The sequence below is a fragment of the Macaca thibetana genome, chromosome 14 (genome assembly GCF_024542745.1).
Source record: "Macaca thibetana thibetana isolate TM-01 chromosome 14, ASM2454274v1, whole genome shotgun sequence".
Classification (NCBI taxonomy): domain Eukaryota; kingdom Metazoa; phylum Chordata; class Mammalia; order Primates; family Cercopithecidae; genus Macaca; species Macaca thibetana.
In genome coordinates, this window is record NC_065591.1 from 115,973,663 (window position 1) to 115,988,756 (window position 15,094).

Consider the following 15,094-nt stretch of genomic DNA (forward strand, 5'->3'; position numbering starts at 1 on the left):
TGCTTATCTCATATAAGTACATAGTTGCATGTTAAATTATTGCTTCCAACACCCCATAAATATAGCTAAGAACTATTTCACTGCTGATATATTTATTTTTCAAATTATCCTGAAAAAGTAACTAGCAAATGTAAAGAGGGCAACCTCTCAAAAACTATTTCCTCTCCAGCCCAGACGTTTCCCTACACTGGTTGGTGACCTGACCTACTTCTGGGGAACCAGATTATTCTATGCAATCTTTGGACACATAAGCAAAATGTGAGCTGTTTTAGAAGCCTGCTTTCCCACACCATATGCAACTTCAAGAAGAAAAAGGGTAGACGTTATTCTGCAACAACTCACCAGCACTTCCCACTTGTGATAACATTCTTGAATTCAGAGCAGTAACAGGGCACTCCATTCTGCCATTATTTGTGTGAGTAAAGACAGACAGAGATGGCCAGAAGAGATTCTAGAAAACTAATCCCACTGGCCACCAGCTAGGCCCTCTGGTGCACATGATGTTATATGATGTGGTTAGGCAGAGAATAGAAACTAATTTCAAAGTATGTGTAGGATGTAGGAAAATCACGAGAGACTGTTCAGCATCCCAGGACTAGTAAAAGAGGCACCATCACGACGTGCAGGCTGAAGTGGTAAGGAGAGCTGTGTGGGAGAGGCACTTGGCATGAGCGTGACTCCTGGTGGATGGATGCAGTTCACAGCGCTCCCATAGTGAGAGGCCAGAGGAATGAATGCACTGCCATGCTCTCTTCTTTCCCTGCATTTCTTGCTAAGACAAAGGGCAAAAGAGTCTGCTAATGCAGTCCGTATTCACCAGACTCCCAGAGGACGGAGCAGGATGGATAAGTGCAGAGAATTCATTTAAGAGGCAAACAGAAGGGCCAGGCACGGTGGCTCATGCTGTAATCCCAGCACTTTGTGAGGCCGAGGTGGGTGGATCACGAGGTTGGGAAATCAAGACCATCTTGGCTAACAGGGCGAAACCCTGTCTCTACTAAAAATACAAAAAATTAGCCGGGCATGGTGGCATGCACCTGTAGTCCCAGCTACTCAGGAAGCCGAGGCAGGAGAATCCCTTGAGCTTGGGAGGCGGAGGTTGCAGTGAGCCGAGATCACGCCACTGCACTCCAGCCTGGGTGACAGAGCCAGACTCCGTCTCAAAAAAAAAAAAAGAGGCAAAATAAGAGGACAATCATCATAGTCAGAAACACAACCTTACAAATGAGGCCCAAATGGATAGGAAGAGTAAGATGATAAAATGTAGGCCACCCAAATATCTTGAGTTTATTAGACAGGAGTGCTGGGAGCAGCAAGAAGTCATCCGAGTCCTCCAAGAGGGTAAGGTCTCTGGAAAACTGCCAGGCTTTTTGTTCTAATGAAATAGGGCCAGGATAAATGGCATGGAGTCAGCGGTTCCAGTTCTAAATGTTGGGAAGAGCAACAGCATAGGAAGCCAAGATACCACTAACAGCAAAACGGACTTCTCTTCCATTCCAAGGGGGAGTAATTCACTCACAATTAGCAAAATCAAAATTTTCCTCAATAGGTAGAGCATCAGGATAAAGATAGATATGTTCTATTATGAGTTTTGTTTACGTTCACATATCAAGAGCAGAAAATGTATCCAGAATGAGGGAAGCTCAGGAGATGAATGATAAATGACCAATTCAGATGCAATTCTTCTCTCCTTAATGTTACATCAGTAACAAAGAAACACCTCTGCCAGTTGTAGGTGTACCAGATACTTGTCAGTGCTCCACCCCCATGAGCTCAGATCCTGTTCTCATTTTGATGCACACCAATTTCAAGTAAGCTTTCACAAACTCTCAACAGCCAGCACTTACTTTTATTTGCCAGAGAGTCCTACTCCAGGTGCCAGAGCCCACATCTCCTGCTCTGGAGAGCCAGGAAATGTATGTTCTCTGGAACATCCTTGAACCCATGACTGACGTGTGTCAGGGCAAAAATATTCCCGAAGCCTGGCCCCTGCCCAGGATAATTCTGAGTCATGTGTCTTCAAAGACTCCATGCAGGTTTGAGCCAAAGCTGCCTATTGTCAGAATTTGCTGGCCATTGCACACTTTCTCAGTCTTCCTCAGACTCATATGTGCATCCCTCCACTAGATTTGCCTGAAATGCCTTCAGAGAAATCACTTTAATATGAATCTTCATCTTAGGGTCTTCTGATAAACTCAATCCATAACTGAGAAGAAGAAAACCAGATGAAGATTGCACCGAGAGGAAAGAAGATGAAAAAAAACCATTTGAGGTAAAAATGTTAAACCATCACTTTTTAGAAGGAAAGCGTTTAGAATTCAGAATATACCATGAAAGAATTCAAAAACAAACTGCACTTTTTATATCACTATATCTTCAAATCACAGGAAAAATCTCAGAGTTCTCATCTCAGGAAACTGGCTGTTGAGTCCAGCATGGCTGCCACTGACTATAGAAGATAACAGGGTAACCCAGTGGTTTTCAGAGGTTGGTTCCCAGAGCAACAGCAACAGTATCACCCGGGAACTTCCTGGGAATAAAAATTCCTGAGTGCTACTTTAAACCTACTGAAGCAGAAACTGTGAACAGAGCCCAGAATCCGCATTTTCACAAGCCTTCAAGAGACCACTAGTGTAGTCCCTGGTCCCAGAAAGTGAACTAAGATACGTACATGTACCTAATCCAAAGAGAAAGAAAAGCTTTTGAATTTGCCTCAGGAAAGAGACAAGGGAGGATGGCAGAAAGCACAGTATGTTAGAGATGAAGATGATCAATCATTATGCTACGACTATAAAATCACCAGCTTGTGAAGCAGGTGCTCTAAGGGGAGTGTGATGAAAAGAAGTGTGCCACACACAGTGGTTGATGATGCTGTGGTCACAGAAAGACAGACTGACCATTGCCTCTGTGTGAGCCATAATGCCATCAATATCTACCCCAGTGCAAGGCAAGCACTGGCAGAGAACAGACCTAAGGCACACAGATCCCACAGTGACCTCAGGCCAAAAGTATTAGAGTGCTCACTGATAGCAAAGCAGCTGAAGACAAGGGCAGAATCTTGCACTGCAAATTAGTGGTGATGTACCTCTCAGATACAGAGTTCGTTATCATTTTAATTAAAATGACAAAGGAGTAGGACATCTAAAAAACGAAAACAAACAAACAAAAAAACAAGCTGAAGACAAGTTCACCAGGATGTTGAGGAGAGAACTTAGCCCAGTTTAAGTGGCCAAGCACCAAGAATGAGGAGATGCATACAGGCTGGAATTGTTGTCTGTTTGTGAAACAAACAAAAATAAAAGGAGTCTCTGTTGAGATATTTCCCACAGTTACTCACTTCTGGAGAGTCATCTCTGCAGGTAGGACAGAAGAACCTCTTTTTGGACCAAACAGATTCCATGACTCTGAAATGAGAATTTCTGTTGCTTTAACAAGAGAATGACTAGCCTTAGCACAGGACAGATGAGTAATGTAGGAATGCCCGTCTCTTCCTGTGTCTTTCTGAACCTTCCTGAGCCCTTCCCATGTCAGTGCACTCCCAGGTTTGAAACGTCCTGATACAACCAGCTCCTCAGGCTGGGCTATACTAACAGTGCACACAGGAAACATAGTACTCACAGAAAATACGGGGAGGCAGTGTCTCAGAGAGCTTCAATAGCTGCCCAGGTTGCTCAGGAACCACATTTTGAATCAGAAACGAGAACTGGCAAGAGACCTAGAGACATCATGATCTCCGTCTTCATTGCTTCAGTCGCCCCCACACCAGAATCAAATTAGGCCAGGAGGCAATTTCCAAAATACTCAGTTTTCAGGCCTCCATATTAGGAAGAATATAAAGAGACACAATGCCACCATGCAGCCACACTCCCTTATTCAGCTTAGGGTCCGCAGTACAGTCTTTCAGCCCCTGCGCTCCCACTTCCTAGGAAGGGAGGTGGCTTGGATGGTATTTGGGTGGGGAAATCCTTAGCATATATTCTTTTCTTTTTCTGTAATGGTAAGAAAACTAAAGCCTCCATTATCCTGGAATCAGTTCTTGTCTAAAAACCATGGTTTCAAATCAAGTCTGTGTCTAAATACTCCTCTCCAATTGAAGAAAAAAAAATATCCATCTATGGCATTAGGGCCATAAGATGATATTTAAAAGGAGTTTTCTTTTACATGTGTATAGATCAGAGATCTGACTGGAAACCCAAAGAAACTTCCCTCAGATACTCTCCTGGGAAGGGTTTCTGTAATAAACAAGAAAATGCATAGTTTTTACAAATAGAGCACATTTTGACGTCTGCCCAGAATTTTACTTCCTATGGCCAGGTGCAGTGGCTCACACCTAATCCCAGCACTTTGGGAGGCTGAGGATCTCTTGGGTCCACGAGTTTGAGGCTAGTCTAGGCAACATAGTGAGACCCCATCTCTACAAAAAAATTTAGAATCTGCTGGGCATGGTGGCTTGCACCTGTAGTCCTAGCTACCCAGGAGGCTGAGGAAGGAGTATCACTTGAGCCCAGAAGGTTGAGGTTGCAGTGAACTGTGATCACACCACTGCACTCCAGCCTGGACAATGGAGAGAGATCCTATCTCAAAAGAACAACAACAACAACAACAAAAGAATTCGACTTCCCACAAAGACTTCTAATCTCCAGAGTAGAATCAGGAGCCCCTCTTTCCAGAGCCCTGGATAGGGTGCAGGATTAACTCCAAGTGGGAATCCCTAGACTGACTCCCTGCAATAATGACAAATATTCAAGAACACAACTTGTGAGCCTGGCAATTGATTAGGCTCCTAACATGTCCAACATAGCAAAGTCCAGCATCATATTATCTTTTTCGGAAAAATTATCTAGAAACTTTCAAAGTTACCAAAAAAATTGGGATTCAAATAACAATGGAAGCTGCCCCACGAGGGCTTGAAACTTGTTCATGAAGGAGAGAGAGAAGTAAATGTCATATTACCATTGGCTGTACGGGAGCAGTGATGAGATTTGCAGAGACAGCAGGGAAGAATCACACATAACCATGGTGACATTTTTCTAAAGATACTTCTCTTTTGAGGCAGGAATCAGTACATATTCTCTATTATTTTGGCTAAGGCAGAAGTTCACTATATGAATGATTCATATCTTTATTCAATAACGATTCCATAATTCCATAATTTCTACATTTGGAAAAGAATACAAAATTAAATTATACCCAACTGCTATAAAAAGTTCCCTTCAAAACATGGTGTTCATCAAATGATGGTAAAATTATTTTCTAGAATTTACCTTCTTAAATAATACTATTTATTTTCCTCATATATTTGAAATAAAAGATAGTTTTGAAAAACTGGAGCGGACATAACACTTTCAAGTTTAGGCCAGAGGCCAGATAACCACTAATCTATTCTCTATTTCTGCAATTTTGCCATCTCAAGAATATTACATAAGTGGAATCATAGAGACTTTAATATTTGAAATTGGCTTTTTCCATGCAGCATAATTCTCTTGTGATTTACCCAAGTTGTTGTGCATATAAACAATTTATTCCATTTTGGAGGAGGGAGGTATGGCTATAAGAAGGCAACAGGAAATGTGAGGGATCCTTATGGGGACGAAACTTTTCTGTATTTTGACCGTACCAATGTATCTCAGTTGTGATATCGCACCACAGTTTTGCAAGATATTACCATTGGGAGAAACTGGGTAAAAGGTACATAGAATCTCTGCAGTGTTTTTTACAACTACATGTGAATCTTCAATTATATCAAAATCAAACATTTAATTTAAATAAATAAATAAATTTAGATCAGACAGAGTGGCCCCTTCCACCTCTTGACTTCATGCCTAAATGTCAGGACGGTAATCAAGGCACATAAACAGAAGCTAAACCTGTGGCTCAAGATGCCCTGAAAACTGAACAAAAAGTCCTCAACAGCATAGAAAAATCAGATTTTTAAATACAAGTACAGGGGTGTTATACCCTGCACTAGGGTACAAAAGGAAATGTGGGGAATAAACTGTATATGTAACAAACAAACAAAAATAGCCATGAGAATGTGAATGTGGAGAGGAAAGAAGCATTGGTCACTTTTCTTAATCTGGGGAGGTAAAGGAGAAAGACAGAAGAAGTATCAAGCGAAACTTTTAAGGATAAATCAGGTTTGCATAAGTTTAGAGGTAAAAGATTCAGTGAAGATGAAGAGATTGATGGTCTAAGAAACACGGGGAGATTTTGAGAAAATAAAATCCCAAAGAAGAAAAGAATTTGACAAAATTTAACATCCATTAATTTTTTAAAATTTAACTTTTATTTTATTTGTTTATTTTTTTGTTTTTTATTTATTTTTTATTAGACTTTATGTTCTAGGGTACATGTGCACAACGTGCAGGTTTGTTACATATGTATACATGTGCCATGTTGGTGTGCTGCACCCGTTAACTCGTCATTTACATTAGGTATATCTCCTAATGCTATCCCTCCCCCCTCCCAACCCCACAACAGGCAGTTCAGGGGTACAAGTGCAGGTTTGTTACATAGGTAAACTTGTGTCATGGGAGTTTATTGTACAGATTATTTCATCACCCACGGATTAAGCCTAGCACCCATTAGTTATTTTTCTTGATACTCTCTCTCCTCCCACCATCCACCCTCCAATAGGCCCCAGTGTGTGTTGTTCCCACATATGTGTCCATGTGTTCTCATCATTTCACTCCAACTTATACGTGAGAACATGCAGTATTTGGTTTTCTGTTGCTGCATTAGTTTGCTAAAGATAATGGCCTCCAGCTCCATCCACATTCCTGCAAAGGACATGATCTCATTCTTTTGTATGACTGCATGGTATTCCATGGTGTATATGTACCATATTTTCTTTATCCAACCTACCATTGATGAACATTTAGGTTGATTTCATGTCTTTGCTATTGTGAATACTGCTTCAATGAACCTACAAGTGCATGTGTCTTTTTATAAAAGAATAGTTTATATTCCCTTGGGTATATACCCAGTAATGGGATTGATAGGTAAAACAGTATCTTTGTTTTTAGGTCTTTGAGGAATCGCCACATTGTCCTTCACATTGCTTGAACTAATTTGCACTCCCACCAACAGTTTATAAGTGTTCCTTTTTCTTCACAACTTCACCAGCATCTGTTATTTTTTGGCTTTTTAAATAATAGCCTTTCTGACTGGTATAAGATAGTACCTCATTGTGGTTTTAATTTGCATTTCTCTAATGATCAGTGACGTTGAGTTTCTTTTTTATATGATTGTTGGTTGCATGTATGTCTTCTTTGGAGAAGTGTTTGTTCATGTCCTTTGCCCACTTTTTAATGGGATGGGTTTTTTTCTTATAAATTGATTTAAGTTCCTTATACATGCTGGATACTAGACATTTGTCAGATGCACAGCTTGCAACTCATTCTGTAGGTTTTCTGTTCACTCTGTTGATGGTTTCCTTTGCTGTGCAGAAGCTCTGTAGTTTAATTAGATCCTGTTTGTCAATTTTTGCTTTGTTGCAATTGCTCTTGGTATCTTTGTCATGAAATCTTTGCCCATTCCAATGTCCAGGATGGTATTGCCTAGGTTGTCTTCCAGGGTTTTTATAGTTTGAGGTTTTACATTTAAATCTTTAATCCATATTGAGTTAATTTTTGTATATGGTGTAAGGAAGGAGTCCAGTTTCAATCTTCTGCATATGGTTAGCCAGTTATCCCAGCACCATTTATTGAATAGGGAATCTTTTCCCCAGTGCTTGTTTTTTTTTCAGGTTTGTTGAATATCAGATAGTCGTAGGTGTGCAGCCTATTTCTGGGTTCTCTATTCTGTTCTATTGGCCTATATGTCTGTTTTTTATAAGTACCATGCTGTTTTGGTTACTGTAACACTGTAGTATAGTTTGAAGTCAACATGATGCCTCCAGCTTTGTTCTTTTTGCTTAGAATTGCCTTGGCTATTCAGGCTCTTTTTTGCTTCATATGAATTTTAAACTAGTTTCTTCTAGTTCTGTGAAGAATGCCAATGGTAGTATTTTCATAGGAATAGGATTGAATCTATAAATTGCTTTGGGAAGTATGGCCATTTTAATAATATCGATTATTTCTATCCATGAGCATGGAATATTTTTCCATTTGCTTGTATCATCTCTGATTTGTTTGAGCAGTGTTTTGTAGTTCTCCTTGTAAAGATCTTTCACCTCCCTGGTTATCTGTATTTCTAGGTAGTGTGGAGGTGGGTGCAGGGGGTGTTGTGAATGGGATTGCATTGCTGATTTGGCCATTGGCTTGACTGGTTCATATTTGGATGTCCTTAATTTCTTTCTCTTCCTTGATTGCCTTGGCCAGGACTCCAATACAATTTTGAAAAGGAGTGGGGAAAGAGGGCATCCTTGTCTTGTGCAAATTTTCAAGTGGAATGCTTCCAGCTTGTGCCCATTCAGTATGATATTGGCTGTGGTTTGTCACAGATGGATCTTATTATTATGAGGTTTGTTCCTTCAATACCTAGTGTATCAAGAGTTTTTAACATGAAGCAGTGTTGAATTTTATACAAAGCCTTTTCTGCATCTATTGATATCATCATGTGGTTTTTGTCTTCAGTTCTGTTTGTGTGATGAATTACATTTATTGATTTGCATATGTTGAACCAACCTTGCATCTCAAGGATAAAACCTACTTAATAATAGTGGATAAGCTTTCTGAAATGCTACTGTGTTTGCCAGTAATTTGTTGAGATTTTTTGCATTGATGGTCATCAAGGATATTGGCCCAAAGTTTTCTTTTTTTGTTGTGTCTGTGCTAGGTTTTGCCATTAGGATGATACTGGCTTCATCGAATGAGTTAGGTAGAAGACCCTCCTCTTCAATTTTTTGGAATAGTTCCAGCAGGAAGACTACCAACTTTTCTTTGTATATCTGGTACAATTCAGCTGTTAATCCATCTGGTCCTTGGCTTTTTAAAGTCTGTTTTGTCTGAAACTGGGATTGTAACTCCTGCTTTCTTCTGTTTTCCATTTGCTTGGTAGACTTTTCTCCATCTCTTCATTTTGACCTTCAATGCATGTGAGATGGGTCTCTTGTAGACAGCATGCCAATGGGTCTTGGTTCCTTATCCAGCTTGCCACTCTGTGTCTTTTAATTGGGGCATTTAGACCATTTACATTTAAGGTAGTATTGATATGTATGGATTTAATCGTGTCATCATGATGTTAGCTGATTAGTTTGCAAAGTTGTTTATGTAGTTGCCTTATAGTGTCACTGGTCTGTGTGCTTCAGTGTGTTTTTTAGTGGCCAGTAGTGGTCTTTCATTTCCATATTTAGTGCCTCCTTCAGGCACTCTTGTTAAGGTAGATCTGGTGGTTACAAATTTCCTCAGTATCTGCTTGTCTGAAAAAGATCTTATTTCTCCTTCGCTTACGAAGCTTAATTTTGTCAGATATGAAATTCTGGATTAGAATTTCTTTTCTTTAAGAATGTTGAATATTGGCCCCCAATATCTTCTGGCTAGTTAGGGCTTCTGATGAAAGGTCTACTGATAGCCTAATGGGCTTCCCTTTGTAGGTGATGTGACCTTTCTCTCTAGCTGCCTTTAATATTTTTTTCTTTCGTTTTAACTTAGAGAATCTGACGATTATGTGTCTTGGGGATGATCTTCTTGTGAAGTATCTTACTGGGATTCTCTGCATTTCCTGAATTTGAATGTTGTCCTCTCTAGAGGAAGATTGGGAAAGAGCTAGATTGGGGAAGTTCTCATGAATGATATCCTGAAATATGTTTTTCAAGTTGGTTCTATTCTCCTCATCTCTTTTGGGGTCACCAATGAGTCATAGATTTGATCTCTTTACATAATCTCATATTTCTCAGAGGTTTTATTCATCCTTTTTCATTCTTTTTGCTCTATTCTTGTCTAACCATCTTATTTCAGAAAGCTTGGCTTCAAGCTCTGAGATTTTTTCCTCCACTTGGTCTATTCTGCTATTAATAGTTGTGATTGATTGCATTATGAAATTCTTGTAGTGTGTTTTTCAGCTCTATCAGGTCAGTTATGTTCTTTTCTGTACTAGTTATTTTGTATGTCAGCTCCTGCATTGTTTTATCATGATATTTAGCTTCCTTGGATTGCGTTTCAATGTACTTCTATAGCACAATGACCTTCATTCCTATCCACATTCTGAATTCTATTTCTGTCATTTGAAGCATCTCAGCCCAGTTCTGACCCCTTGCTGGATAGGTGATGTGGTTGCTTGGAGGAAAGAAGGCAGTCTGGCTTTTTGAGTTGTCAGGGTTCTTGCACTGATTCTTTTGCATCTTTGTGGGCTTATCTACCTTTGGTCTTTGAGGTTGCTGACTTTAGATGGATTTTTTTTCCTTTTATCCTATTTGATGACCTTGAGGGTTTGATTGTGGTATAAGGTGGATTCAGCTGACAGGTTTTCTACCTGAAAGATTTTAGGGGGCCAACTCCTGTGTGCTCTAACTCTGGGGGACTTGTATTGTGCCCCAACTTTGTTTTCTGGCTCCTTATGGTTAGTAATCCATTGCACTGGTTGCTGGTGAGGTGTTCCTGGACTGCTGGTCACTACACTCTGATGGGTGGTGTCAGCCAAAGCATTTCATAGTGCAGTGACAGTGTGATCTGTCCTTGTTCACCTTTGCAGGTGTTCACCACAGTGGCAGAGGCAACATAGCCAGGGGGTGCAGGGGGTAGGCCTTGCTGGCAACTGTGTGCACAGTCACACTGGAGGTGGTGTTGCTTTGGGGGTGGGGAACTTGTAGGCACAAGTCTGGGTGCTTCCTCTGTGACCCACAAGCAGTAGTGATCACTCGACAAGGGAGGATCCACTGTTAGCACAATGGTGGGGCACTGGCGGGAGTAGGGTTGGTTGGGTCTTTGCTTCCAAGGCTCTGTCTGCAAAGGCAGTCAGGGGACGGCAGGGCAGACTGCATTTCTGCACACTGGCAGGGCAAGGAAAGCAAAACCTGCCCATGCAGGCACTCACCAGCAAAGTAATGTGGGGAGTTGTCATGGGCCTGACGGAAGCTACCATATGAGGAGAGAGGGAGCATGTGGACTGGTGTGTGGCCACAGAGGCTGCCCTGTGGGAGCTCTCCACCAGTCAAACACAATCTGCCAGTGCAGAAGCTATGGTGCAGCCCCCATGGCACCTGAGACTGCCTCACGGGCAGGCACAGCCAGGTTGAGGACCCAGGAGAGGCCAGCAGCCCAAGGGTTGCTCAGGTCAAACCAGCCCTGTCTGATGGGCAAGACTGCCCTGCAGAGTTGAGTAGTCCTTCTTGGGTTAAAGTCTCCCATGGGAGTAAGTTGAGCCTAGAGGAATGGCTGTCCCTGCCCATGCTCAGCTACGGATACTCCCACACCAAACCCTCTGGGCTCATCATCTGGCTTGCTGCCCCCACCACTTCTCTAAGCAGCCCTCCCTGCCAACTAGAGTGTCCATGGTGGCCGAAGGGCCTCCTCCTGCTGGGGTTCCAGAGCCCTGTGGTGAGAGCAGGTTGTTTCTTGCCAGTTCAACTCACTCATTCCCCTAGAGCTGTTGGGGGCCAGGAATGAGTCCTCGTGCATGGCAGCCTCATGCGCATTCCCAGTTTTCTTCCCCTTCAGCCCAGCTTCTGTGTCTTCCCTCTATCCACCCTCAGTGCCTTCCCTCTGAAGATCAGTCATCTCAGTTCCTCAGTAAAAGGTGCTCCACCTGGCTGCGTCTAGTCAGCCATCTTGCCCTCTTGTTTCCATTCATGTTTTTAAAATATTCATTAAATCAAGGAATGATGGATACTTCTTTAAGATGGCAAAATATATAAATTTCAGCCCAAATACAGCAACTTAGTTTGAAAACACTAGCGTCAAAACCAGGATGCTTACAGCCTTCACTGTAAGCAATTATTTAACATTGTATTAAAGTTATTAGAAAATACAGTTGTAAATGGGAAAGAAATAAGAAGCATAAGAATCAGAAGGGGCCAGGTGTGGTGGCTCACGCCTGTAATCCCAGCACTTTGGGAGGCCGAGGCAGGTGGATCATGAGGTCAGGAGATCGAGACCATCCTGGCTAACACAGTGAAACCCCGTCTCTACTAAAAATGCAAAAAATTAGCCGGGCGTGGTGGTGGGCACCTGTAGTCTCAGCTACTCGGGAGGCTGAGGCAGGAGAATCGCTTGAACCCAGGAAGCAGAGCTTGCAGTGAGCTGAGATCGCGCCACTGCACTCCAGCCTGGGCGACTGAGCGAGACTCTGTCTCAAAAAAAAAAAAAAAAAAGGAATCAGAAGGGAAAAATTACAGCTGTCTTTATACGGAGAAAATTTATTATGTATTTGGAAAGCCTGAGAGAATCTATGGAAAAATCTCTACAGATAATAACAGTTACATTACAAAGTAAATAATTAACAGAGTAATACATAAAATGCATATATATATATAAGTAATAATCATATCTAATGAAAGATAAGACAAAATAAAACAAAATTCCCAAGCACAATTATAATAAGAAATATGCAAAACATAGATGAGGAAAATTATGAAACACTCCTAAAAGATGTTAAAGTAGACCCCCAAGACATGGAAAGGCATATCACAGTTTATGATTGGAAGCCTCAAGATCCAAAGATTTTGATTCTCCTTAAATTTACTTCTAAATTTAAGATGCAATCTTAAATGCATCTGTGCAGCAAATATGCCATCAAGTTTTTTCTGGAGCTAGACAGATTCATTATAAAGATGATGGTTAAACATGAATAGTCAGCAAAATCCTAAAAAAGAGGAACAATATGTGGGAGGTTACCCTCAAGATATGAAAACATAATGAAGCTTCTACAGTTAAAGTAGTGTGATATTGGCTTATGGGTAGATAGATAAATAGACCAATGGAACAGAATGGAAAAGCACAGAAATAGCTCAACTGCCTTTGAAATTTAGTACGAGATAAAGGCAGGAACTCAAAGGTAGAAAAAAGAGGGACTATTTAATAAATGACAATAAAATAACTGGATAACCATAAGAGAAAAGACAAAGTTGGATCTATTCCTTACATGATACACTGGTATAATTTCTAAATAGATGAGACACTCCAATGTAAAAGAATGACATCATAAAAATATCATTAAAAAATGAATTTTCTTCATAACCTAAGAAGCGACAATACACTTCCAACTTTGATTAAAATACCTGAAACAATAAAAGATTAATACATTTAAGTTAAAAAAAATTATATCATGAGAGAAGTAAAAAACCAAATCACAAATTGGAAAAAAAAAATACATGCAACTTACACCTCAGGTAAAAACGATTATTCCTAATATACTGCTCTCTTAAAACTTGAAAAGATCAAAATCCCAATAGTTAAGTGGGGAAAAGGTAAAAAAAAATAGACCATATAGGAATACCAATAGCCATTAAAAACATGAAAACATCCCCAATCTTTCTCATAATAAGAGAAATGCAAAAATAAACAACACAAAAACTGTTTGTCACCTATCAGGTGGGAAAATTTGAAAATTCCGAGAAGATGCTAGGTTGGAGAGACTATAGGAAAGTAGGTACTGTCATTCACTGCTACAGGGAATACAAATGCCTGTTCTCCCCAAAATGATACACAGATTCGAGACAATTCCATTAAAATTTCAGAAGGTTATTTTTGTTGGACTTTATAAGTTTATTCTATAAACTAATATGGAAATTTGAAGGACCTAATATATCCAACACAACTCTTTAAATGGCAAATGATGATGGAGGACTTACACTAACTGATTTCAATAATTAATCTAAAGCTACAGTAATCAAAACTGTATGGTATTGCTCTCAAGATAGATAAATGAAAGGAACAGAAGAGAGAGAACAGAAACAGACACACACAAATAAGATCAGTTGAATTTTAACTAAGATGAACAACCACAGGAAAGCTATGTGCAAAAAAATTTTTATTATTATAGATAATAATTAATAATCCATGCCTCACAATACGTACAAAGATAAACTCAAAATGGGTTACAGATACAAATGTGAAAAAAAAATACAAAACTCCTGCAATAAGGTGTAGGAGAAAAATCTTTGTAACATTTCTTAAACAAAAAGTTTTGGATATAACAACAAATCTACAATTCATGAATTTAAAAAGTGATAAATTGGACTTCACTAAAATTAAGAACTTCTGTTAATAGAATTAAAAGATGAGCCATGAACTATTTGAAAATTTAAAATTTGATAAATAGGTATTAGGCTTATTACCTGCATGACAAAATAATCCAACACCAAAACCCAGTGACACATGATTTACCCATGTAACAAACCTGTAAATAAAATAAAATTTGAAATAAAAATAAAATAAAACTTGATAAAGTACTTGAATCCTTTTTTGACTCAAACCTTTTTGAAAGCCATTTGGCAGTATTTATAAAAACTAAATATCATGTCTACCCTATTTTCGGGCAAGTCCACATCTAGTTATATACCCAAAAGAAATGTTTCCATAGTTCAACCAAAATACATGTTCACAAATGTTCATAGAAGCTTTATTAATAATAAGCAAAAACTCAAAACTAACTGTTCATTAACAGGATAAATAACTGCATATTCACATAATGGGATACTACACAAAGACAAAATAATAATGTTAATCTCTGCATACATGCAACAATACAGATGAGTATCACAGCCTTTATGTTGGGGAAAAGAAACCAGAAACAGTACAGTGCATGTTGATATGAATAGTGGCTAGCTCTGGGAGTGGGCATTGAGAGAGGGTAGTGTTCACTGGAAATGAACAAGAGAAAACCTCCTAAGGTGGTTGAAAGCATTTTACATCTTAATCCAGGTTGTGGTTACACAGGCACATACATATGAAAAATTTCAATGAGCAATACACTTAAAATTTGTACACTTTACTGTATGTTAGCCTACAACATTTTATAAAGGTAGTGTCTATTTTATTTTATTACTGATATTGGACTGCATACCCACCACACCCACCCCACTCCCAAATTATAGGTCCCTTGGATTCAGTGGTCTATTCAATCCCATCTAAACCACAATCCCGCCACTGTACACTAATTCGTTTCATTTCACCAACATTGAACAGAATCATTGTAGTGCAAACTAAACATTTCT